Source organism: Strigops habroptila, chromosome 3, assembly GCF_004027225.2.
Source record: "Strigops habroptila isolate Jane chromosome 3, bStrHab1.2.pri, whole genome shotgun sequence".
NCBI classification, from domain to species: domain Eukaryota; kingdom Metazoa; phylum Chordata; class Aves; order Psittaciformes; family Psittacidae; genus Strigops; species Strigops habroptila.
Window position 1 is genome coordinate 4,695,535 of NC_044279.2, and position 25,488 is coordinate 4,721,022.

At 41.0% G+C, this 25,488-nt stretch overlaps 1 protein-coding gene and 1 long non-coding RNA gene across 3 annotated transcripts in view; both read left to right on the plus strand.

Moving 5' to 3' along the window:
* TAF3 (TATA-box binding protein associated factor 3) overlaps positions 1-25,488 on the plus strand; it is a 122,401-nt gene that overhangs the window by 30,022 nt on the left and 66,891 nt on the right. The gene's annotated exons all lie outside the window — the stretch shown is intronic.
* LOC115605557 lies at positions 1,633-23,622 on the plus strand. Its single transcript, XR_003990634.1, has 3 exons — positions 1,633-2,591; positions 14,496-14,500; positions 23,611-23,622. It is a non-coding gene; the product is annotated as an uncharacterized LOC115605557 (long non-coding RNA).

The window sequence follows — 25,488 nt, forward strand, 5'->3', positions numbered from 1 at the left end:
GGTCATGGCTGTGCTTGATGATCTTTAAGATCTTTTCCAACCTATTCGGTTCTATGATTCTATACAGGTACCCCACTCTCAAGCTTAAACTGGTCCCGAGATGTCCTTTCTCCTTGCGAAACAAAGAGTTTGTTAAAGAGCAAATTGAACAGAAAACACATGTTCCAGGAGGGGTGGGGGGTGGTTTCTTCATCAGTCTTCTAGATATCCTGGAAAATCAGATATGTTCCTCTTCCCTCTTCACACTCCATCAGATGTGTTCCAATAACACCTGATTCAATAATCATACTGGTTCAGCCTTACACACCGACCACATCAGTGTGTTTCTAACAGTTATATTTTACAAATCCCTGCAGAACTGCGTAGGTTGCCCACTATTTTCAGAGGAATTTCCAGCTTGAGCTTGCTTTATATTAGCTAGAAAAGCCCAAGAGGTCTCTATCACCCTTCTCCTTTCAGATACCACACGTGCGAACATTTTTGAGCATCGTTCCAAGCCTCAAGTTGAGAGAAGTTATGACTTAAGGCTATTGAACGTGTAGTTTTCAGACAGCTGCAAGTTCTGCTATTTTTAAACACTTCTTCACATGCAGCAAAAGCTCCAGTTATTATGTGCAATAACATAGTCAATAAACTTCAGTTTAAAACTTAGATTTTAGCTGCATTTTCCTCATAGGAATGTGGAAGGAAATACTTTGTGAACTCAAATAGCTCAAGTCTTATGGCATCCTTATAGAAATTTGGCTCCTAAATGGAATTCATGCATAAGATGTTGTATTTCTAATAGAGTTGGTTGTTTCTTTCTTTTCCCCCCCGAGCATTATAAATGTCTGAGGCATGATTTGAAATGGAAATAGCATCGCAGCCTTCACCGTTGTGTCACTATCAATTTGCTGTAGTTAAAGCATTTGGGGAGATAAAGTAGATCCAATAGAGCTATCAGATAGTATCTTGTTGTCTTTTTATTTAAATGCTCTTCACTCTTAATGCAAAAGAGAGCGTGTGTATATGTGTGTATGTGCCTATGGATGTTACCTAAGGAGGCTAGAGACCGAGTGCTGTGGTGCTCAGTGAGTTTTGGGTTCCTCTGTTAGTGGTTTTACCAACCTCATATACTCTATCCCCCCATCTCAGCTTGTACATGTATTACTTTGCTAAACTAGCATGTTAGGAATTAAGTTTTTCCCCTCAAAGCTCAGTCTTTCCAGCATTCTGGAAGTTTTAATTTACTTTAATCAAGCCCCTTTTCCCAGCTGGAAGTGGAACCTGGTTTTGACAACCGCTTCTATAGTGTTCCTACACAACGTTGTGGGTCTTCTAATACTAAAACTGACTTGAATGCCGTGGTCAGATTTGCTGTGCCTTTCCTCTCTGCCAGCGCATGCTTCTTCCTAGTAGTTCCTAAGCATTCCATGCTTCCCTTCCCAAGTCTATGACTCTATAATTAAGATGTTTCTTGAAATGCATTAACTAATTTTTTCCTGCATGCTGGGCTTACATTGTTCTAAGGAGAACACACTATTTATACCTATATTTCTTATAGCTGTTGTTTTTGCACGAACATTTGTGCCACACTTTCAATGTCACATTTCCCGACGAGTTCCTTAATCAGGATCATCCTGGTTTATATACCACAATAAGAGCACGTGTAAATGATATGCTTTTGGTTCCTTCCTAGAGATAACTCTCTGCTGCTTCATTACCACTTGTCTGCATTCTTCCAGCATGTTTAATTTTTTTTGTCCTAGACTTTACAAGTAAGATGTAGTGATACTGTCAGATGTCGAACTTTAAAGCTTCTGTTCCAGTTCCCAGTTATCTATTATTTTTGTAGTTCTTTCAGAAGAAGCTGAAAATTGATCAAGTTATCTTTCTTCTTTTTTTTTCTGTCTAATCTTGTAGGGTTTTTCTTTTCTTAATACATCCTAATTCTGTTTCGGGTTGAAGTGGTAGTTGTTAGGGTCATTCTTTTCAAGTGTGCGTATATTCCGAACTTACTGATAATATTAATTAGATACATGTATTAACAAGCAGCTTTAGTAATTAGTGAACTCCTGATAGAGACAGCACAATAGTTTGAGACAGGAATTTTCTCGAGCAGCAAGACAAAGTGATCCAGATGCTCTTTGTTTCGGTATCAAAAACTGTGTTCTCTGCTATGTACGTCGGGTTCAGGATACACACCGTCTCGGCTATTTATAATCCTGGGATTTGGTAGTGATGGTCACAGCCTGAGACTACTCAGAATTAAATAAAAGGCAAAAGAGAAATACAATATGTTGGTTTTAGGTCACTGAAAAAGCTTTTCTTCTGTAAAAGTTTCATTATAACAGGGTGAAGATATTATTAAGTGAGCACAAGCAGCCGAATATGGAAACTGCCCAAGAATTTCCAAGAAGTCAGCATAAAGAGCAGAGAAGGAGAGAGGCTTAAAGTGTTTGCAGTTTGTATTTCCATCCCTGTTTGCCTTGCTGGAAACTCACCCTGGCTTCATACCTGGGACCAGCCGGCACAGAGATGTGGCTGAATACTGGGGCATATTCTAAACCATATTCTATTTGCCTCCCTTACAGGCACGTTTTTTCCCTAGAGTTCTTGCTAAAGGATAAAAATGAAACAATTTTCAGCCCTTTCTTGCTAAAGTTTCCTTTTATTTCCCTAGTTTGTGTTCTTCTGGAAAGGTAAAAGGGTTTTCTTTGCCTTGAAGGGCAGTGCAGGAGTCTTTGACTGTTGATTTGTGTGGCTTGTGTTAGATCCAAACTCGGTGGCTGCTCTGGTCCAGGTTTTAGCATCTCAGAGAGGTTTAATTATGTCTCCTTAACATGAAAAGAGTTTTGACTTGTGTCTTGACTGTTGCATCAGTGCTAACTGCATTTTGTTAAATCAAGTAGAAGATTTACTAGTAAGGTAATAAACATAAAATAAAATCTTTAATAAATATATATAAAAGAAATATAAATATAAAATCTTTAAGGTCCTTTCCAACCCAGACCATTCTATGCTTCTATTGTATCCAATTATTTTTCCCTATTAAATGTGCTTATTTTGGCTTAATAGCAACTTAGGCTTATCCTAATTTTCAGTAAGATTATTTAATCAGTTTCCTTATAGGTAAAGCCTGGATATTGAGGGTACAAGGAAGAGAAATACCAAGGAAGAGTGACTGAAAATGCTTTAAGTTCATTGTTACTGGAAGTACATTAGTCTGTTAAGGCAGAAAATAGTTTTGGGGTTTTATTTAATGAGAAACTGGCTTAGTTTTTATGAACAAACTTCTGTGGAGATATCTAAAAGAGAAGAAAAATGTGATGACTTAATCACCTTGATCCTAGATGACCTTTCTGAAGCTTAAGTAGCACCATGGGCAAGAATGCAAAAAGCTGGATGCGACCATTGCTGCTGGGGCTCAGGATCTTAGTGAGCATCGTGTTGTCTTGCTGTTCTCACTGCTTGCACAGAGCAGCAGTGCTGTGAGCAGGTCAGTCTGATGAGCAGGCTATTGTAGATTTAGACACCATATATTTATTGATGTATTTATACACCACTGTATTTGTTACGGTGGTGTATAAATCTAAAGGAACAAAAACGGTAATAATATTAAGGTACCAAAAAGATGTTCCTTGTAGGTATCTCTTAGCAAAGTTCTCACTGTCACGTTTAGTTTCCCCTCTTCAAATTTCTTCTTTATATTCGTGATGATTCTTCTTTGTTTTCTCAACTTCTGTTTTGGGGTTTTTTGTCTGAATCTTTTATAAATCTTTCAAAGGAGAATGATGCAATTTTGATTCCTTTGGCAGCATCACTGCTTGGCAAGAGTCATACCTGGATATGCAAAGTATTTCTACTCTGAAGTGAGAATTTTTGGGGTTATATTGTTTCCTGAATTTGGCTAACAGTTTAACTTGGAAATCATGTGCTGCTCTTGTTCCTTTCCATTACGTGTCCTGGTTTAGGTGTAGTTTTTGGAAGGGGAGAGAGATCAGATTTTAGTGCATTTCAATAACTTCTAAATCACCCGATTTAAAGCATCTCTTTGAGCTAACATTATATGCATGCAAAAAGCTTTGGTTTCCCTTACCAAAGTTTAAATCCACTAACTCCATTAACTTCTACAGGAGCAACCTATAGGTAAAGTGTTATCCATGTAGTGCTTTGTCAGTGATCTGCTGTTGGAAAGATGCTTGTTGTTATTCGTCCATTGAATGTGAAAAGTGTGCCTGTAAGATCAGATCTAATATCACTGGCTTCTCATGTTGAGGAAAAGGTAACTGTAAAACATCAATTTGATGCCATACATGAGTCTATGGTAAAACTATCAATTTGGGAAAAAAAAAAAGAAATCTATTTTAGCCTGAATTCACCGTCATAATAAATAGTAATCACAAAAGCTGCAACAACTGGATGTATATATATCGTGATAGCTTTGCACATAGAAATTAAGGCATTTTACCTCGTTTTCACCAAATAGAGGGCTGAACATATCCTGATCAAGTGCTAAAGAAATGCTTTTACGGCAGAAGCCAAGATTTGTGTGATTTGAGGAAGGCTACTTGGCAGAGTTACTGTTGCATGCTGTGAAATCTGTGCCATAGGTATTAATAAAGCATGCAGGGTGTGCAGAGGAAGGTGGGTTTATATTATACTCTCCATTTTTAGCTTGCTTTGACATCTGCACATCCCACTCTGTCTTTCCAGATGATCTGTGGCCAGGTTATTGTAAGTAAAATACGGTTTCAGGTTTTTGCTTGTGAGTAAAATACGGTTTCAGGGTTTTTTCCCCTGATTTAAAATAAATAACATTAAAAATATTAGGGGAATATTTGCCCCTTGTTCTATAAAGAACTTGAAGGCTTTCCAGTTTGCACAGCAGCCCTGATTGTTCTTAGGGGCAGCAGGAGCTCTGCCTTGCTCTGCTTCACCTTTCCTCCCCTCACTACCTCCAGCCTTCCTTTTCTCCCTATTGCAGTGACTGGCAGCAGATACTGGAGGAGGGAGAGAGCTGAGAGCCTGGTGTCTTCCGAGATGGATCTCAAAGATCAGGGGGAATTCTAGAAAGATATCAGTGCTTAAAACCCAGGTGGCAAATTAATTTGGGTGGCTGAGTTGTCCTTCTGTGACACCCGAATTGGGAATTCCTTGAAATCTGGGTTTTCAGACGAGCGAACAGATAGGTCTGTAATAAATTAGGGATATATTTTCTCTCTGATTATTTGTTCACTATTTTGATGACACTTAAACTTTCTATAGGAAAAAAAAAGGTGGCCTCATCTTCCCATTTTTAGCTTCCATGTCTCTCAAAATCCTCAGTTTAACACTTAAAGGAAGAAAAGGCTTTTTGCCTTCGTTGCTTGCTGGACCTCTGTAGCATTTTGCACGCTGACTTGTCAAACCTCTCTCAATCCTTCATTATTGTGATTATTCAGAAGACAACACAACCATCTTGTAAGTCTTGTTGACAAGGAGATTAGTTTATAGTGGAAAATTTGTGAATCACACGTTGGATTTTCTTAGAAATACGTGTTGAATTTAAAAGTATCCCTTTTGGGAACAAAAAGGAATGATTTAATACAGTAAATCACTGCTGGCACTACCTGTCTAAAACAACTAGAAGGCAATGGGTTGAGATTTTCAGATTGTACAGCTGTCCCACAAAACTGACGTTCCTTTAAAAGCAGGCAGCTATTACATTAAAGCTGCAGGTTTAGACAGCAAATGGACCTTCAAGATCCAACAGGAGCAGTAAATCTTCCATCACTGACATAGCATTTAGAGTAAGCAAGTTGTTAAGTGTTTTTTTGTCTAGCTTGAACTTATGGTAATATCACACATCCTTGATATTGCATAATTAATACTTTTTTTTCTTGTTGTTATTGCACTGATGTGGCTTGAAGTCATTTTATCATCTCCATTTAACCTTTGGTGTGCCTTTAAATATATGTCCTGTGGATCTATGTCATGGTCTCTTATAGAGGGGGAAAGATAGACTTGTGAAAATCAGGTTTACAACACAGATTTGAGATTGAAATGAGCAGGGTGTAAGGATGGGTGCCTGACTCCTCAAAAAGACAAATTTGAGCTCAGCTTTTTCGACATTACCGTGTTTAAGCAACTAATTTTCCAGGACACAGTTAACCAAAGGTATTCCAGTCTCGCTGATGCAAAACGGAGGCAATAGAGAGATAGATGTGGATGCAGAAAGCCCAGGGCTTGTAACAGTGTGTAGTAAATAAAAAGGCATTCAGAATTGCTGAGAACTCATCTCTTTCTTTGGAATTAGCAGCATCTGCAGGTACTCCCAACCCTGAAGGTTTATTCCCAGCTTTAGCATCCCAATTTCAAACTGTCGTGCATGATAAAGATCGCGGGAGACAGTGGCCGTATCAAAGCCTGAGCGAGCATCCTGCTCTCCTTCTCCAGCATCGCCATCTAGATGAGTGTCTGATGGATTGCCACCTCTCAGCAGGCTTGGGAGGAGGTGGAAAAGTTACTGCATGGGCACAAAAACCTCCTTTCAGGAGTGCCAGCCTGCATTTGGGTTTTACACTGGAGGTTGTCATTTTAAACCGTGTAAATATGAGACTTCTCAAAAATAGGGTGGTTTTCTGATTCCTGCTTTTAAAATGAAAATGGGAAGGTCCCCATTTCCCTCCACTTTTATAAAAGGTGTCACTAAGGTAAAAAAGATGTGAGTTTTAACCTAGTCTGTGTTTGTCTCTTGCTTCTCTTCATACATGGAGAGTGCAGAGACTGCTGTAGAGAGGAGCCGAGTTTCAGGGAGCTGCTGGTAGGAAACGGGCTTATACAAGTAATTCATGGCCATTTTGGCATCGTGTGCTTGCTGCAGCCTGGATTACACTCTAATCTAAAATATCTAGGTGCTCGTGGCTGTAGTTTTATGCAGGTGACAAAAACTATTTGCAGTTTAATTCTTAGAGAGCTATTGAATAACTTGGGGATTTGGGGAGAAGGCAATGCTCAGACTTTCAGAACTGTGCTCCAATTTGCATTAGTTGAAATACTTAATACTTTGGTCAAAGGAAAAAAAAAATCATTAAAGTGGAAGCAAATGTCTCTATATTCTCCCAGATTAAGGTAGGAAAGCCAAAGGGGGGGATGGAAAGGAGGGTTTTCTGCCTGTCTTATGTCTGCAAGATGTCAGTCCTGAGAACTTCCCTTTCTATAGCTGTGAAATCGCGCTGCTGCTGCAGTAGTTCCCCAAACACACAGAATTAGGACGACTGCACTGGAATCAGATTGTCAAACCCCCCCTTCTCAGGAAGAGCTTAATTTCATTTGGTCCTGTTAAAATCCCACTTGTAATGGGGAGAGGGAAAGTGGGTGGTGTTGGGTTTTTCTTTTTTCTTCTCTTTTTCTTTAAGAAACAAGGAGCGGAGAAGTTGCCGTCAGAAATGTCTCTGCTACACTTTCCAGTCATGCCAAGATCCTTCGCCTCCCGTTTCTCCTTCCCTTTTCCACTTGGCCATCTGAACCTGGAATTCTGAAAACCATCAGCCAGTCTCCCCTTGGTGCTTAGAATTGCGTTTAGTTTGCTGGTTTAAGAGGCAGACAGCACTATTTTGGGGTAGTTACTATCCAGAAAATAACACATCAGTTTTCCTGTTAGAATATATTGAATACTAAACCAGATTCTTAAATTTGGTTTAATTATTTCACAGCCTGTTTGATTTCAAAGGTGTATCATCTAGTTGCATCTGTCAGAATACACAATCAAACTAAGTTGGATCTTAGGATAAGCAGTGCTTTAGCACTGGATCCTAACCAGATTAGTCCTTGGGAATATCCTCGCTGGATGGATCCCGTGAGTGAGAATGGAACAATTCAGACCTCAGACATTGCTTTTAAATGTCTTTGAAAAGCCGAGTTGCAGTGTCATTGACAAATGCATGCCTACCACAATGCTGCCTTAACATATCCATCCAGGAAAAGTTGCCTTCATTTGGTTTTGTAAGAATCCCCAATTTTAAGCAGAAACGATCCCAAAATACCGCTGCCTGGTTTTATCCTGCTCAGCGTTCATGGAATAATTCAGCACTATTTCAGTACCTCAGCAGAGGGCACTGTTGTAGCATTAAAAGAACTTGAAAGTCTCATCTCCAGCTTCTCTTGATATGTTGGTTTTTGTATTTTGGAAAGTGTTTAATGTTCTCCATGTAATTAAATTCAGTTCCCTGTATAATTAGCAATGGAGCCTTATTCTTTGTGCCACTGCTGTGGATAGTAGTATTTTTGTCTCTGTTTGCCTTCAGTCAATGCAAAATACTGTTGCCTATCAAAACGTGGAAAGTTTTATTGCTATCTCTCAAAGCTAAGCACTATTTAAAGGTGGAAATACAAAACTCGGTGTAGTTAGTTTCATTTACTTCCTCAGAGTAAATAGGAAACCTTTAACATTCCTGCTCATGGCTCAGGAAATAGCAGAGTTAATGCTCACGAATCGTTTTACCTTTGCATCCAAATGTGTATTATAATATTTTGGGATTGTCAGTACTTGTTGTTGTTAAAAATATATGCCCAAACCTTTAATATTTAATTATGTGGGAAACCTATTGATTTCATTTGGCAGATTATTTTTGCCTCTTGAATTTGTTTTCTTCTCTGTGCTTACAAAAAGTTGTACCGTGTTGGTGCTGCTCAGCATATTGAAATATTAATTACAGAGTGATCAGGCAGAGTTATTTTTCATTAATTGCAAATGCAAAGTAATTACTGTGACCTAGAAATAGTTTGTTTGGCCAAATACCTGTAAACATCCTATTTTTTTATATGATTTATGAAGACTAGCTACAAAACACCGTGTCAGAGAGAAATACGTTTCTGAGGTACTAGAGATCTTAATGCTTCTATTACATTAGAATGGTCTTACTGCTTGTAAAGAAGATGGAAGTCTGTTAATATGTTTGGAAGACGGAAGCCTATGAATATTCTGATGTGTTTGGCTTTTAAATTGACAAATACATAAGGAATTCATTACAAACCATGCTCTACTTTTCCTTCAGAAAGTGACTCTTTGTCTGTAGCTGACTGAGTTACACGAACAACCTAGAGAAGTTTGCCTTAAAGATCGTGGGATATGCTTTGCCCCGGAATGGCAGGATACTCATACAGGCATTTAAAACTCAACCACGAAAGACATCTTCTCCAGAAATCTCTGTTGCTTTCGAAATAGGGGGAATCTGTTTCTTCTTCCCCTTTGGTAGTTGAAAATGTTAATTAAGTTCTCGTCAGCTAAATGCAGTCGGGAGGATTGTGAGGAGAGGAGCACCAAAGAGTTCAGAAACGAAAGCGTTCGGTGCGGATCAGTGCAGCTCTTTGCTTCCAGGGCTTCCATGGGAAATCCTGGGGTCAGAGCTTGATCCCGCTGCGGACCTGATGCCGTTGTGGGGTCCCTAGGAACACTGCTCTGCAGGATCTGCCCGCAGACTGCCCGGCTGTGCAGCAGGACTCATGTCTCAAGGCCAATGCCGCTGTCTAGGACCGTCGCTAGGATTGCAGCTGGGAGCAGCAACTTTAAATAACAAAGGGAAAAGTTGGTTGGGTTGCTTCTGGTCAGGGCAGCGCAGTGCCACCGGCTTCTGTTTCACAAAGAGAGGCCATTGCCTCCCCAAAATAAAACATCACAAAGCATACCCAGTCAGAATGCTCTGCAGCGGGTTGCAACGAGCTGGTGTTCCAGCTTTTCTAAGGGGACTCATATTGTGCCCAAGAAGACTCTAATTAAACACACAGTTTTGTTCTTTCAAGCTTTCTGTTGTTTCCTATTTATTAGTGTCTCCTTGCATCTGCTTGGTAGGCTAATATTCAGGCAAATTCTTGTTTTATCCAAAACATTAATACTGATGTAGTGCTCCTGTATCATCTCTGTAGCTGTTATCTGTTGTATGTTTTCCCCATGAGAGGCTATCGCAGGTTTTTAGTCCAGACTGTTTGTATTCGACAAGGTCAAGATAAGTTTTATCTCTATAGATAAGTCAAGTGCATTAGGATCGATACAGTTACAGTAAAATACATTGGCAATATTTATTGCCAAGATCCTAATGAATTTTTAAAGCTTGTAAGGCTCTGTCAGTGTAGTGGGGATTCTCTGAATGGGGCCTATGCAATTATAGAGTTAAGGACTTATTTAATATGTTTTAAATGTACAACTTTATGGTTTTTAATCGGGATGGAGCTCTCTGCTCCTCCTCCCCCAGATCCCAGCAGATTCTTTGGGCACAGTCAAAATAAGTGTTTACTTTTCCATTCACTTGGGTGTCTGTGTAGGGATTTATGAGGCTTATCCCCAAGTTACCTGCGATGGTTATAAAGTTGCTCTATTTTTAGCACGCTAATAGGGGGTTTTTGGAATTTTACCTCCCAATTTTTATTGACAAGATAATTGTCTTTGCTTTGGCTTTGCCAGAGTGGCTCAGGCCAGTTTCATTTGTGATATAAATTTCCCTAGGTACATATTTATGCAGTTAAATCAATAAGTATTTCATAATCTCTCTAAATACTTACGTAACTTAATAATTCCGGCCATTATGATGCAGCTACTTAAATATGTATTTTATGTAGGGGCATTTAAAAATGCAAATTATAGGGATTATTTCCCTTCAGGCTTTGTATTTTTTGCTGTTGCATCAGATAGAGAGTAAGAAAATTAACCCACAAAAAAAAAATCCTACTCAAGTAATAATGAAGATCTGACTTATATCTGCTAAACAGAATTTGTTGATAAGACTGCGTGGCTCGCTTGAACTCATTTTGCTTTCTCTGTTTTCAGTCTCTGGTCTTTTAAACCCTGCAACACAGTCATGTAAGGACTGAGTTAAGAAGAAAGTTTCCACCTTTGCCTCAGTCACCTATTTTTGGGTCTTTTACTAACACCTCATCCTTTGTAGGTAGGTTTTCTACCCCTCCAGGCTCCAGAGCACCCAAAGAATTGCTGCTTTTTTGCTCTTTCATACTTTGAAATTCAAAATGGGGATTGATAATGCCGTGGTTGGAAGCTGCTGTGTTGCTTCTCTTCGTCTTTACCACGGAGGTTTGATACCTGACACTTTTAATTTAATTTAATTAGGAAGGCAGAACCCCCATCTTGGTGTTCATTAAGGGGATTATTCATCAAAGTTATTGCTTCCTTGATGGAGAATAACAATATCACTCGCAATGGCTGATGTTGCTCTCATAACTATATTACTTTCCACTATTTTCCTCTCCAGGGCTTTGTGCTTAGCCTCTTTATTTGAACATTTGAAATTGAGGGAAGCATAAACTTCTGGTAGAGCAAATTCACGAGGGCCACATTTATTTTACTCTCGTAGCTTTATGTCGTGTAAATGCTCAGCTTTTTATAAGTTCTCTTTAAATATTTGTATTTCTTTCAAGCCTGGGCTACGCTTCAGCTCGGGGCCTGAGGTTTCTGGCTGCCTGTTTGCTGCTGTAGCTGAACTGCAGAGATCACTGTAGTAGGGAAACCTCTACGGAGCAGGGCGTTTGCTGGAACAGAGTGGAAATCTAATGTAAAATTAATAAGGGAAGAAGGGGTTTTTTTGGGGGGGGGGGAGAGCAGACTGTTTGCAAAAGTTATCTTTTGTAACTCAGCCCTAATCAACTATTCGGAAAATGAACAGCTTTAAAAATAGGAACAATTGTCCTTTTAAAAACCATGCCTAGTTTGGTTCATTTACCCCCAAGTATCCGGTGTCTGTGACTCAGAAAACCCCTTATCTCCTAAAGGGGGGGGTGTGTGAAAAAAGAGCATTGCAGAAAAGGTGACAAGTTTTTCACCTCTTTCCTCAGAGAACATTTGAATTCCACTTTATAATCAGCCTGCCAATAAAAGAGTACTTGGCTTTCAAGGGGAAACAAATCAAAATATGCATTTATCAGTCACGAGGCAGAATTCAATCGCTCGCAACTGATGAACTCCAAAAGGAATGAAACTAGTACTATCATGCTGCCTTGGTGCTCTGCTTTGTACTGTCAAAGAACTGGTGCTATCTTTTCCTTGCCACAGCCACTGTTTGTCATCCCTAGTTATGGCCTTTCAAAAGAAACGCTTCATAATTGCTGTTAATGGTTAAAATAAGGAATTTGGCATCTTGATAACTTCGTGTTCTGCCCTGTGCAGATTTATGTGCTCTGCAGCTGCCAAAATAACTAAAAATATAGAAATAAAATATATATATTATATATATATATATAACCAGAGATGAGGCAGAGGGAACAGAAAGAGGCTGCAAAGTGGTTCTGACGGTGTAATGGTACAAGGGCAATGTCATGGGCCTGTCTTATTAAAATCAAACTTCATTTTCCACTAGGAAAGGAGACTCCAGGTTCATGTTGCGCCGCGCAGGTGGGCTCTCATTTCAGACTCCTCTCTGCTGCTCTGGTTAAGAAAGAAGAGCCTGAAGTGGAAAGAAATGGGTTGGTTTTTGTTTGTATCAAAGCAAAGTTGGCTGCTGTTTCATGTCGGGGTGTTTCTAGGTTGTGGGAATTGGTTGCTCTGGGTTTTCTGCTTGTTTAGCGTGAGGTGAACACATTGCTCACTTTATTGATATTAAACAGAGTCGTCCTGATGGTTTCAGTAGTTAGACTACAGCATTATACACAAAGCTGAATCTTTCTGGTGAGAGAAACTGCATTCTTTGGGCTTATCTTGCTCCCTGCGCTGGAATTTACATGCGTAACTACCAGTGCATCAAGATGAGTTTTTCGCCTTTGTGTGGTTTGCATCTCAATGAGGGTGGAGAGGTGCAGTCTGTTTAGCTTTCCTTCTCCCTGCCCTGAAAAATGGTTAGAACTCACCTCATACTTTATTTATGCTTTATTCCATCCGACTTCTCTTCTGCTAGTAAGGATTTATGAGGCCAGAAAGCAACAGCCAAATTGCTCTCCTGTTTCATTTTCTCCCATTTCTCGTCCTTGTTTGCTTTCTTTCCCATGTTTTACTCCCTGTGCAGAGCACACTTTCCACTTGCTGTGCACCCCGCAGGACAAGGCTGGGGCGATGCTCGGCTCCCCTCACACAGCACCATGCCTTGTTAAAATCCCTGCCTCCGCTCCGGTGTCCTGGGATTGCAGCCTGAAACTGGTCGTGCAAAATAACCAGCTTTGGCGCGAGTTTGATGTGCAAAAACACCAGGATCTGACCTCTAGTCTCTCCTTTTCCCCTTCCTGTGGTTCCACAGTATCTCGCTTGTGTTGCCCCGGTCTGGGGAGCTTTCTGCTCTCCTCCATCCCACTGAGCTCCATCCTCTCTTCAGATCTCACCTCCTGACCTCCTCTTTTTTTTACCCCAGGAGTGGATTAGACAAAGGAGGTACGTTGTCATGTAGATGGGATATACAAATAAATTGCATTGTATTTTGTCTCTCTTACGGTTGATTTTAATCTCGTGTTTCAAAAGCTATGTTAGTAGCAGTCGCAGGTAAAAGAAATATAAAGTAGGATTGTTAAAATGCCCCTTTGGGTCACCCATTTGTGGGAATGAATGTGGTGTTATGGCTTGAATAGATAGGACAACCTGGGATACTCTAAAATGAGAAAGTGGGGAGAAATGAGGCAGGAATGTGATGGTGGGGGGAAAACTTTCATCTCTTCGTCGTTCAGGAGTGGTTACATCAGTCGTAGGGTAGTAGGAGTAAAGGGGTTTGTGTGCTCAGCTATTGATTTATATTGAATTGATGATATATTTAATGAAACTCAGTCAGCTTGATTTCAAAGGTGTGTTGCACAGCTTCGGAAAATGAAGTTTAGGGAAAGCAAGTAGAACTGTAAATAATAATAAGCTTATAAAAATACTCTTATGGCTGCAGATAAATGATTTAGGGTTATAACTTGCTGTTGCTTACATAAACAGTTGACTTCCAGAACAACAGATAGGGCAGAAACCAAGAGTTTTTGAAACAACCTTTATTGTTAAATGAGAGCAAAAGGAGAATGGTAAAGGTTTGCGTGGAGCTTCTTACATTTCACATGTACATTTGCATTCATGCTTTGGTCAAGCAGACCTTTGCAGACTGCATGCTCTCATACATGTTGCTTGAATTCTTGCCCATTGCCCAGTGATGTGTTGCACTCAGGATATATGTATTTATCCACTCTGGGAAAACAGGGAGACGTTATTTCTCTGTTAAATAATTTTGCTCTCGAAGTAATCTGCTGAAGGTGGTGGTGTATTATGTATCTGAAGCACTTGGAATATTGTATATACAGGCTGCTAAAGTCTTCCATTAAAAAGTTCATGCTGCTGTGTGTGAACGAATATAGATAGTTCTGTGTTTTCCAGAGAGCTGATGATTAGAAAGATGATGAATTATTAGGCAGCACTAAGGAAGGTGAGTCATATGAGGAGGAGGAGTACTGGGTAAAGGATGTCAGAAGCTGACAAAGTTCTTCAGAATTTGGTAGTTAACAGAAGTGAAAATAGGAGTCAGCAGGAGCTGGAATGACAAAGATCTTGAACTTCTTTGAAGGATACAGAAATAGAGGTTTTGTAATCTCAGGTCTGTATCCTGGTAGAGGATTTGATTTCTTATCCTGTGTGTGATAGGTAAATTCCACGTGTATCACAGAAGAGTGTGAAATATCCTTTGGAGCACAACTGTTGAATATCCCACCCCCCAAAATAGAAGTATTTTCCCTTAGCTCTCCCTGTAAGACTTGTGTGCTGAATCATAACCACTTAGAAATCTTCTTTTTATTAGAGCTTTGGATAGTTCTATTAAATGTGTCAAATTATGTCCAAGTTTTTAACTATCTTTAGGGGGCTTTGGCAATGCATTTCCTGCATTTAATGGTACACTTTTGGGATGGGAGGGAAAAAAGATGCATTTTTATATTGTCATTGGGAATTAAATTCCTAATTTATCTTTACCTTCTCTGTACTTCTACTTACAGAGCTTCTCTTTTTCCCTTTTATTTTACTGCTTGCTTTTAAGTAAGCATGTAATTGTGTCACAGCTTTGGCCAGGGAATTCTGCCCTTGCAGGTCTAGTGATTTGCCCTGTAATGTTGCCATATTATGTTGGCTTGCATGGAACAACCACCGATGATTATTATTATTATTATTATTATTGTTATTATTATTATTATTATTAATTTATTTATTTATTTATTTATTTATTTATTTCCCTGATCCTCCTATAAAAAGAAAACATAAGAAGTGAAGGGGCTTCTGATTTTGTAGCCCTTTCTCTGGCTGTGTTTGTGTATGTTACTTCAGGATTCTCGAGCAATCTTTATTATACTTCTCACAGCCAAATCTTGTTCTCCTTAAGATTAGTAGGAAATGTCCCACTTTATTTCTTTGGGGGTAGATTTTGCTACTGTGCATTTATAACTTCAAAGACAGCAATAAATAGCTGCTCCTCGTCACTGGAGCGAAACACACTTGAGTGAAAGGTCAGAAAGAGGGGGCAATGCAAAGCAATGTCTCTGAATGTCAGAATCAATTAAAATAATACTTTATTTAAATTACTGATTTCATGGCAGTATTCTGATTCCTGGATCCTTTTAAAGCCATGAGTTCTAGGTGGAAATATTAGCACTAAAAAGTGCCTGAAAGCTGTGCGCTTGAGGGGGTTGTGCTACTATTTGTTTTAGGAGGTGAATAACTTGGAGTCTGTCTAGTTTACTAAAGCACAGATGTAAGGCACGAAGGAGAGAAGATGGATTTAATCTGCTGCAATTACAGTCTATTCTTCACCCTGTAAGTAAATGAAGTTGGAAACTCAGCTATCCCTTAAGAAAAAAGAGAAAACCAACCGCGTTGCTGCATTGGGTTTCAGAGAAAGACGCCACCGCCATCGCCCGCGGTGTGGTGGTAACCCAAGGGTCAGGCGAACTTGAACTGCAGCATTAGGTCTGTCGTTATGTCTATCAACCTTTTCCTGTGATCCAGCTCGGGCTCACACGCTGCTGCTGCTGCTGCTGCTGCTGAGTTTTCAGAGCAGCTCCTTCCTGGTGTGCTTGGCACGAAAGAGGAGAGAAATACAGGTCAGCCGCTGGCTTCGGCTCCTCCGCTTGCAAGGAGCTTTTACCTTCCTGTTTAACTCACTGCTCTTGTGATGGGAATTAATGCAACTCGGAGAGAAATATGTTTTGGCATGCCTTCTTTATCTTACAATAGGAGTTGTTTAGTGTCTAATGTGTAGCTTGTTTTTACCATGGGCTAAAAAACTCGATGCAGCGTTTCGCACTCAATTTGATACAGCGCACACGTTTCTGATGCTCACTTACTGTTCAAATCAGTAACAGCAAAATCCAGCTTTCCATAAGTAACTGGCCTCATTTTTCAGGTTGTGGTGCTCCATACTGCTTTAAAATATGATCATACTGCTTTAAAATTTTCCTAGGACTGGCTCTGTTATAAGCATTCATATACTAAATACATGCTTGGTTCAAAAGGTAATTTAAAAACTAAGGTGGTAGCTGACCTTGAGGACAGACAAATTGCCTTTTCCCAGTGTTGCTATTTGGGTTTGCTTAAAACTTAGTGCTTTCCAAATTAGACAATAATACCAATTAAAAAATAAGACTTTTCTGCAATAGCACCTTCTGGTTTTGAGCATTACGAACCCAAAGAGCCATTTACACTTTGGATCTTACAGCTGTGATGATGCACAAGATGATTCAACCAGACTGAACTTTCAATCACTTTAATGTATTAATGGGTTTCTCTTTTTAAGGCAAAGGAATCATTATAACACTTACTTCAACCTTCAGTGTAACAGGCAGTCGATTTCTCATCGGCTTGCATTCAATCCAGGACTTTTGGAATTCTAAATCTTATTTTCCCCTCTAATACTGCCTGCTTTCACCTCTTGCAGCAGGCAGATGCTTTCACTGGCAGGGCAGGCTAAAGAGCACCTACTGATAAGGAAAAGTGACAGTGAACTTCAAAAGAAACAAAGCAAAACACCCTAAAACACAGAGTGTTAGAAAGCTTGACCTCTGCTCACTTGACCCTCCGTTTGAGGGCATTTTGTTTGTGTGGGATGCACAAGTGAGCACCATACCCCGTAACTGAGAACTCCTCAGCGATTAAATCTTGATTATTGGAGTATCTTGATTGTAGCCTTGATTATTTTGTTCCTCTTGATTTTTGAAGCTCTTGGATGTGCTTAAAGCACGTAGTATTTATAACCATGAGAACTAGAAAGTGTTTGCGGTGAAAGCCGCAAGGATCATTCCTGCAAGTCTCATGGACCTGCACATTGAGTCCAGAGAGAGATGCAAAATACCCCTTTAAAAAGAAAACATTCTAAACTTCACAAAACTTTTAATATGCTTCCTCCCTCCCTGTTATTTTCCGTTTCGGATTAGGAAATTTAGTTGGGAGAACTATATATAGTTTGTATTTCTGATGTTCGCCCAGACCATTCATGCCTTTCCAGGGATTTCTTAGGAGTAACAAGGGGACCCCTCAAATGGACAAAGCATTTAGTTGCGTTTGGAGAGATTTCTCCTTCCCAACAGTTGGAGCAGGAGCAAGACATGGGCTTTCTTGCTTGGCAGAGAAGGACCAAGAAGGAGAGGGAATACCTGGTGGTGCGAGGGATGGAGATGCACGATGCCATTAGGACCATAGGGAGCTGTTTGGATCCAAGCAGCAGATGCCGAACAGCAGCACTGGTCCTGTTACTTCTTCTGCCTCCTTATGTGGGAGGGTTTTTTTATGCAACAGTTTGTTTAAATGAAAGAAACATTTATATAAAATTAAGAGATGTGGCATGGTGTAGAAGGACATCGTAATAGAAACCATCTAAGTGTAGCAGTTAAAGTGGTGGGGTGCAGGAAGCCTGATCTGCTCTAGATCCCAGCGAGATGCCAGTTGGGATTGGGTTTGTGTGTATACTCCCTGCATTGTTAGATGCTTCTGTGTGTGAAGGAGTGCGAGCTGCTGCAGGAGCTTTAGAGAGGTATGCAAAACATTCCTTATGGAAATACTGGGAAGCTCCCCCATTGTTTATTGGCAACTTCCCCCCCCCCCCTTAAGATATTTGATGACGGTGTAATGCAGCTAATTTAAGCATCTGTTTATCACTGCCTGGCTAGAGTGAATGTGAAATTTCAATTGAATTACCTCCCGAGAGAGCTTTGAGCTCTGAGGGTAAAACAAATCATTTTCTCTCCATTCCCCCGGGATTGTCAATAAAAAGAATTCATCTAAATAGTTTACATGCATTTTGAAATGTTGCATCTACTAGACTTGGTTTTGTTGTTAGTGGAAAATTGCCAGTGTGAGTGGAATATCGGCTTTAACTCGACTGTGGCAGTGTTATAGCGTGGCACTACAGTGTCTGCAAAGGCTACAGCTGTGAAAGCGTTTGTATTTAATTCATACTTGATCAATCAATGCGTGTGCTTTATTTTGGGACAGAAGGTAGCGTTTAAACCTGAGCTTACTACAGCCTCAGACGTAAGATGCCACCAGCTCTTCCAGTTGGCTTGTTACAATACAGTGAATTATTGCTGTGGGATGCTGTGAGCCCCTCGTCACCACCACAGCTTTGTCTGCTCCTAAATGTTTATGTGTGCACACACTGTTAAAAATACTTCCACTTCCACAAGAAACAGCAGATACTGTCTTTTATTTGCCATCATGTCAACAGAGATCTGGGGGAGAGCAGAGCACAGGTTTTTCTTGCTCTGCAAAAAACATAGTTACTGGGTTCACATCTTCTCTGTCATCACAAAGAGCATGAGCAGCAGATGGAGGGAGGGGATTCTCCCCCTCTGCTGTGCTCTGGGGAGACCCCCCTGCAGTCCTGATCCAGCTCTGGGGCAACAGCACAAGAGGGACATGGAGCTGTTGGAGCGAGGCCAGAGGAGGCCCCGGAGCTGCTGCGAGGGCTGGAGCAGCTCTGCTCTGGAGCCAGGCTGAGAGAGCTGGGCTGGGGCAGCCTGGAGAAGAGAAGGCTCCTGAAGGGGAGACCTTAGAGCAGCTCCAGTGCCTAAAGGGGCTCCAGGAAACCTGGAGAGGGGCTTTGGACAAGGGCCTGGAGGGACAGGCCGAGGGGAATGGCTTTAACCTGCCAGAGGGGAGACTGAGATGAGCTCTGAGGCAGAAGCTCTTCCCTGTGAGGGTGCTGAGGCGCTGGCACAGGGTGCCCCGAGAAGCTGTGGCTGCCCCATCCCTGGCAGTGTTCAAGGCCAGGTTGGACACAGGGGCTTGGAGCAACCTGCTCTAGTGGGAGGTGTCCCTGCCCGTGGCCCGTGGATGAGCTTTAAGGTCCTTTCCAACCCTAGCTATGATTCTATGTGGGTAGTTACAATTGGCTCTCATACAGGTATTCAGGCAGTGAAGAAAAGCTTCTTTAAAGATCTTTTAGCAGTGATAGCAGTAAGAAGGTTGGAGGTACCTGTGCAGAGTAAATGCCTGTTGATCATTTTGGAGTGGCGACATGTTCAGACCTGCAGGAACTAGCCCAGGTTAGCAGCTAAACTCATGTCATCACCTTGTTACTCTTTCAGCCTCCTGTCCTGGTTCTATTTTTATTGATTATAAAAACCATCTCATGTTAACTGGGGTGATTTTAGAGGACATAGCAGCAGGGATGACAATCAAAAATCAGAGCCTGAAAACTATGCAAAGTTGAATTAAAACAGGTGAAAGCTTAAAGACATTTTAGAGTTCACTTGATCAGGAGTTTGGTGTTTCTATGGTCACTGTGGTGGTTGGTCATGTTTAATAGCAAAGCCTAAGGAAGTTAAAAGCCACCACAACCACAGCCAGTGTATTTTCATAACAACTAGTAGTAGTTCCTACAGTCATCACAGGGAGGTTTTGAAGAGAGGGGCACGATATTGCTTGCTTACTTATCAATATTTCTTTAGTATAGGGCATTGACTGTGTGAAGCACTCATTTGCAGACACAGTGGAAGTTCTCCACAGATTGCAACACTCCAGGAATGATTAAAGTTTGAAATCATATCAACATTCATCATAGGCAGCTGAGGTATAGTCATGATAAAGATCATGCTGGATTTTTATTCCAAAACAGTAGTAGACCAGAAATCTGTGGGTACATTGAAGTTTTGGCTCGTGTTGTGAGATGCTAATAGTCTATATTTCCTTTCTGGCTCTAAATATGGAACTGTTTTGACAGTTTAAATATACTTTAAAACGACTAAGCCTGACAGGGTTGATAGTAACCTGAGAAAGAAATACTTTAAACCCCAAAACTGCAGTTCATCTTGATGAGTAGCTCACACTGTCAACAGCAAAGCCCTGTTACTGTGTGTAACGGGGTTTAGGGACCAAAACAATGAGAAAGGACAGGTCTTGTAATTTTAAAGTACACGACTAGGAGTACATGACTTCTCCATAGTGTTCCAGTGTGTCTCCAGCCCAAGGTGCTTCACCTGTGTTCCTCTCTTGCTTCTAAACCATAAAGAACCAATTTATTTGAGAGCCATGAATCAAAGTGGTCTTCTTTTAGGAGAATTATGGAAAGATACCAACTGCTTAAGGTAAAATAGACACAAGAGTTAGCGCGATGTTAAAAGCAAACCCCCCACGTGAGAATGAGCTTGGAGTGTTTCCAAATGCAAAGAAGCCCCGTGTCACACAAAGTCAGAAGTCTCCCTTGAATGAAGATCGTTGCCCTCAGGGCACATGTTGGTCACTCTTTAAAATTCTTATAAAAACAAAGAAATTAATTATCCAGTATAAAACCGGGGCAGACGTCTCCTGGCAAACATTCAATTAACTTTTTAGTGCTTGCTCCTTAATGTTGCGTTTGACCACTCGAGCATTGAGAACGACTTTCCTTTGAAAGGGAGCTGGGCTGGAACGTGGCTGGAGCTTTGCTCCGGTGGCCAGTCGTGGCTGGTCATCAACATTTTTCCCATGATCGTTGAGTGTGGAGCTGGTTATATTTTACTGATGCATGTGAGATGTAATTTGCTTTGGGATGGGGGTTTGGGGTTTTTTTTTTTGGTAGGTTGGATGATGTTTTCTTGAGAATATAATTTAGGCAGTTTTGCAATCATAGGCTGGATTGCAGGGGTTGAGCATGAGCTACCAATTAAAAGCAACTGGATAATACTTCTAATTCCCATGACTAATGGGCTGAAAATATGGAGCTCTTTGACCTGGATCCAATCCAAGCTAAAGATGAATTATGCCACAATAACATCACGTCTTCTACTGTTAAAATAGCAAACAGTTCAAGTGTAAACCCCAAACTTTAAGAAATACTGATTTCTGAAGGATGAGCTGACATGATGATGGGTATATTTTGAGAGTAATGCATGAGAAGAACTTGAATAGCTATTTTGTTTTAGAACTTTTGCCTATTTCTATATACATTAATATCATTTACAATCTCCTTCCACTGCTTTGTTAACAAGTGATTATGTGCTGAAACAATTGGAAAGGAAAGATTCTCTGGGGTTTTTTATTGAGTGTCTGATGTCCTTTAGATTGGCAGTAAAAATCTCACTGCTGGTATTATATATATAGTGTCTGAAGGGGGCTACAAGGATGCTGGAGAGGGACTCTTCATCAGGGACTGTAGCGATAGGACAAGGAGTGGTGGGTTCAAACTGAAACAGGGAGGAATTAGTTGGAGATAAGGAAGTTCTTCCCTGTGAGGGTGCTGAGGCACTGGCACAGGGTGCCCAGTGAAGTGGTGAATGCTCCATCCCTGGCAGTGTTCAAGGCCAGGTTGGGCAGAGCCTTGGGTGACATGGTCTAGTGTGAGGCATCCCTGCCCATGGCAGAGGGGTTGCAACTGGATGATCTTAAGGTCCTTTCCAACCCAAACCATTCTGTGATTCTATATATATATATCTGACATATATATCATGTTTATAGTTATATATAATATATATATCATACACATATATATATTATATGTATATCAAAAATAATAATAAGTGCATCCTGTGTGCAGAGATCCTCAACTTGATCTTTGATTGCTGTATACGTATTACTTCATTTTTTCCCTCAAATGGATCACTAAAATGGTGAAATTTGAGTTTAAACCCAGTCATGTAAATAGCTGAGTTGTGTTTGTTCTTATAGCAGAACAAAATTAAATATCTATGGGTTAAACTTAAGGCTGCTAAAAGCTGTATAAATATGCAAGGCGCCGGAGCTTATGTGCAGGGAAGTGCTCTGCTCGTCAAACGAGGCAGTGGTTACGTGGCAGGGCAGTAGGAGTTCTCTTGGAAACAGGGGGAATTATCAGCGTACCAGGACAGAATGCAAAGGTCAATCTGCTGAATACAAATAAAGTATTGAGCACCAGGTTCTGCCTCATGGAGCTGGCGCTTTTGGAACCGCGGTGATAAATGCACTGATAAATTCCAGGGAATGAGTGCTATTGCAAAAGCCTGATGAAGGCTAGAAAGTGTCCACCTAGTAGGAATTGCATTGCTTGGTCAGGCACAATGAAATTAAATAGAATTTGCTTTAGTGAAATTGCATCAAGGATGATTAAAGGTGCTGCTGGCAGGAGGTGGTCATCACCTTTCACTGAAGCCACTTCAGTGACTCCGTTGCTTACTCCTTATGGCTGTTTTGTTTTTTCTCCTTTCCCTCTCCTGCTCCCTTCTGCTGTTGTGTTGTACCCCTGCTCCAAGCAGGAGGTAACCTGCTTCAAAGGACAGGGAGCTCAGCAGCACCCTTCCTTGGGACCATTAGAGTTGGTCTTGGACTTCCCCCTTGCCAATGCACAGCATTCTGCTTTCCCCTGCTCTTTGACACTTGCATTTGGGGTCAAGATTCAGCCTTTTAGCTTTGTTCTTACATCATATTTCCTCCTTACCTACACGAGACCGAGAGGTGCGGGTGGAAGCGGCTCAGCTCTGCTTCATCCACCACTCCTGCTGCTGGGATCTGAGTCTATGTTTCATTTCCAGCTAAGTCACCAAGCAGCTTCTCATCCCTTGCTGCCAAAACCACCTCTGGTGTGGCTTCTCACCTCTTTGGATGTTTTCTTGATGCAGAAGTCTGCAGAGGAGTCCGAGTCAAACTCCCATTGGTTTTGCTTTAATAGTTTTACATTTTGCATTACTTTCTAGGGGCCTTTGGCCTCATGGGTGTTGAACAATAAATGGTAAGTGAATTCCCATCTTTCCAGTTGTTTTTGCTTTCCTAAAATACAATTCCAGAGCAATGCCCAGTGGCTACGGGCAGGACTGAGGCCTTGCTGTGCTCCCATGTGTTTGCCAGGGAGCTCTGATACCATGAATGTGAAGTTTGAGTGACTTGAACTGGGCTTTGCCCCAGATGGAAACCATCTTTCCAGGTGGAACCAGTCTTCTAAGGTAAAACAAAACACATATGCACACAGAAATACACACACGTGCCTCTATAACCATGTGTAACATCTATATGTTACCAAGATGTGACGGTATCTCATGAACTGTGTTTCCATTTGATATTTAAATGATCCTCTGGCAATGGGACCAGAGCTACATACCCTAAATAAGCCTTCAGATTCATATAAGAACACCTTGACTCTGTGAATGGAGGCTGTTTCCTCAATGTATATATTTCCTTGAACAGTTTGACATTTTTCCTGTTCTACTGCTGCTTAATACTGAGCTGAGAAACATCAGGAATAGTTTTTGTGATTACAGTTGGAGCAGAGCATTTATTCCCTCTTCATTTTTGTAGCAATTGTAGCATGAACTAATTATTTTCTCAGCTGGAGATGTATTGGAGTTGTGTTTGATAACTGCTTATTTTACAGACCCCTCTTTTGAAGGAGTGACCTAAGCTTGGACGTGGAGTGCACTGCTCCACTCCATTCAAAGGCACAGAGAAGATCAGGGGCTGGGGAAGAAGAGGTTGGGCAGTAGGTTGCTACACCACCTTCATCCGTGTGTGAGTATCCCAGAGAAAAGTTAATGCTGCCACTAATAGGATGATCTGCTGCTCCGTGATGCACATCCCTTGTATTGCCCAGTCAACAGCCTTATGGAGCCCCATGGCTTCGAGGAGGTAGGGAGAGAGCAAAGCAGAGATGTTAGAGCAAAGAAATCAGCACACTGTTGGGTTTAAACCATTTCTCTTATCCCACGAATTGGAGCCTTTGGACTCCCTTGCAAAGGCTTTAAACTTCCAAAGGCTTTAAACTGAAAGAGGGAAGATTTAGGTTAGGTACAAGGCAGAAGTTCTTCCCTGTGAGGGTGCTGAGGCGCTGGCACAGGGTGCCCAGAGAAGCTGTGGCTGCCCCATCCCTGGCAGTGTTCAAGGCCAGGTTGGACACAGGGGCTTGGAGCAACCTGCTCTAGTGGAAGGTGTCCCTGCCCGTGGCAGGGGGTTGGAGCTGGAGGAGCTTTAAGGTCCCTTCCAACCCAAACCAGGCTGGGATTCCATGATTTACTGTTGGCTAGTGCAAAGGAACCTCAAGTACACCATGGAGCTGAAAACTTGCACTAAAATGACGCAGTGGTAATAATGATGACAATAATAATAATAATAATAATAATGGAGTTCCAGTTTCCACAGATTTAAATCGGTTCATGTTAACTTCTGGGGTGATAATGCATCAGATTACACTGTGTGGTTATTTTTCATGGCATGTCAGCAAAATAGAAACTTATATTCTCTATTGACGTTTCAGAAGATGTTTCTGCAGAGGGTTAAGCTTTCAGTGAGGCTTTAGAGTGTAAATGTGACCATTCTGTGTATTTTCCAATTCAGGCAGCCTACTTCTATTATAGACAAAATGTTAACAACTTCATATTTTGGTTTAGAGTTAGAGGTGGTGGAGTTTCAGAACATAAATAGATGCTCTGTATGGCAAAAAAATGTGAAATAGCACTTGAAAGAGTTCATTATCTTCATATTTCCATAACTTAATTAGTTCCCTAACTTACTTAATGCTCAAGCAGCATTTGCTGGGTGCTTTGTATGCACACAAAGGGGCAGTTTTTGCCCTGAAAAGCTCGGTCTTGGGGCATCAGATGTAGGATTTGATAATGCAGGAAGCAGTAAATGATGACCACTTCCATACAGTTTTAACTGTAGCAGCTGGTTAAATTAGCAAGCTATTCTTTAACAGAAAATGAGGCTCTCGGTTGCACCAACGCTTTTCTTGGAAGGGATTTTGCTTTCTGAAGAAAACTGCCTTTTTGTGGCAAAGCAGAAAACTTCTTTTCCTGCAGGGAAGAGTTCTTCACAGGAAACCATTTTCTGACCATCTTTAAATACTGAGATAGCAAAGACCACTTAAAGCTTCATCACTCCTAAGGAAACTAAATGCTAAACTATCCACATTATGTGAGGTTTACTGAAAGCAGGAAAGGTCCTTGCTTTTTTATCCTTTGCTCCAGAAGAGGAATAAAATAAGCTATAAATACCAGGGTATTTTTGCTCCTCAAAGTTGTTATTGAGAGCTTTAGCTGCTCCAGTGCTTTCCTGTCCTCTCAAACTGTGGTTATTGGTCCCACTTGCAGCAGCCTAAAATGTTTAGGGTGAGAGGAAGGGAAACACGACGAGGTTCCATTGGCTTTTTCCTG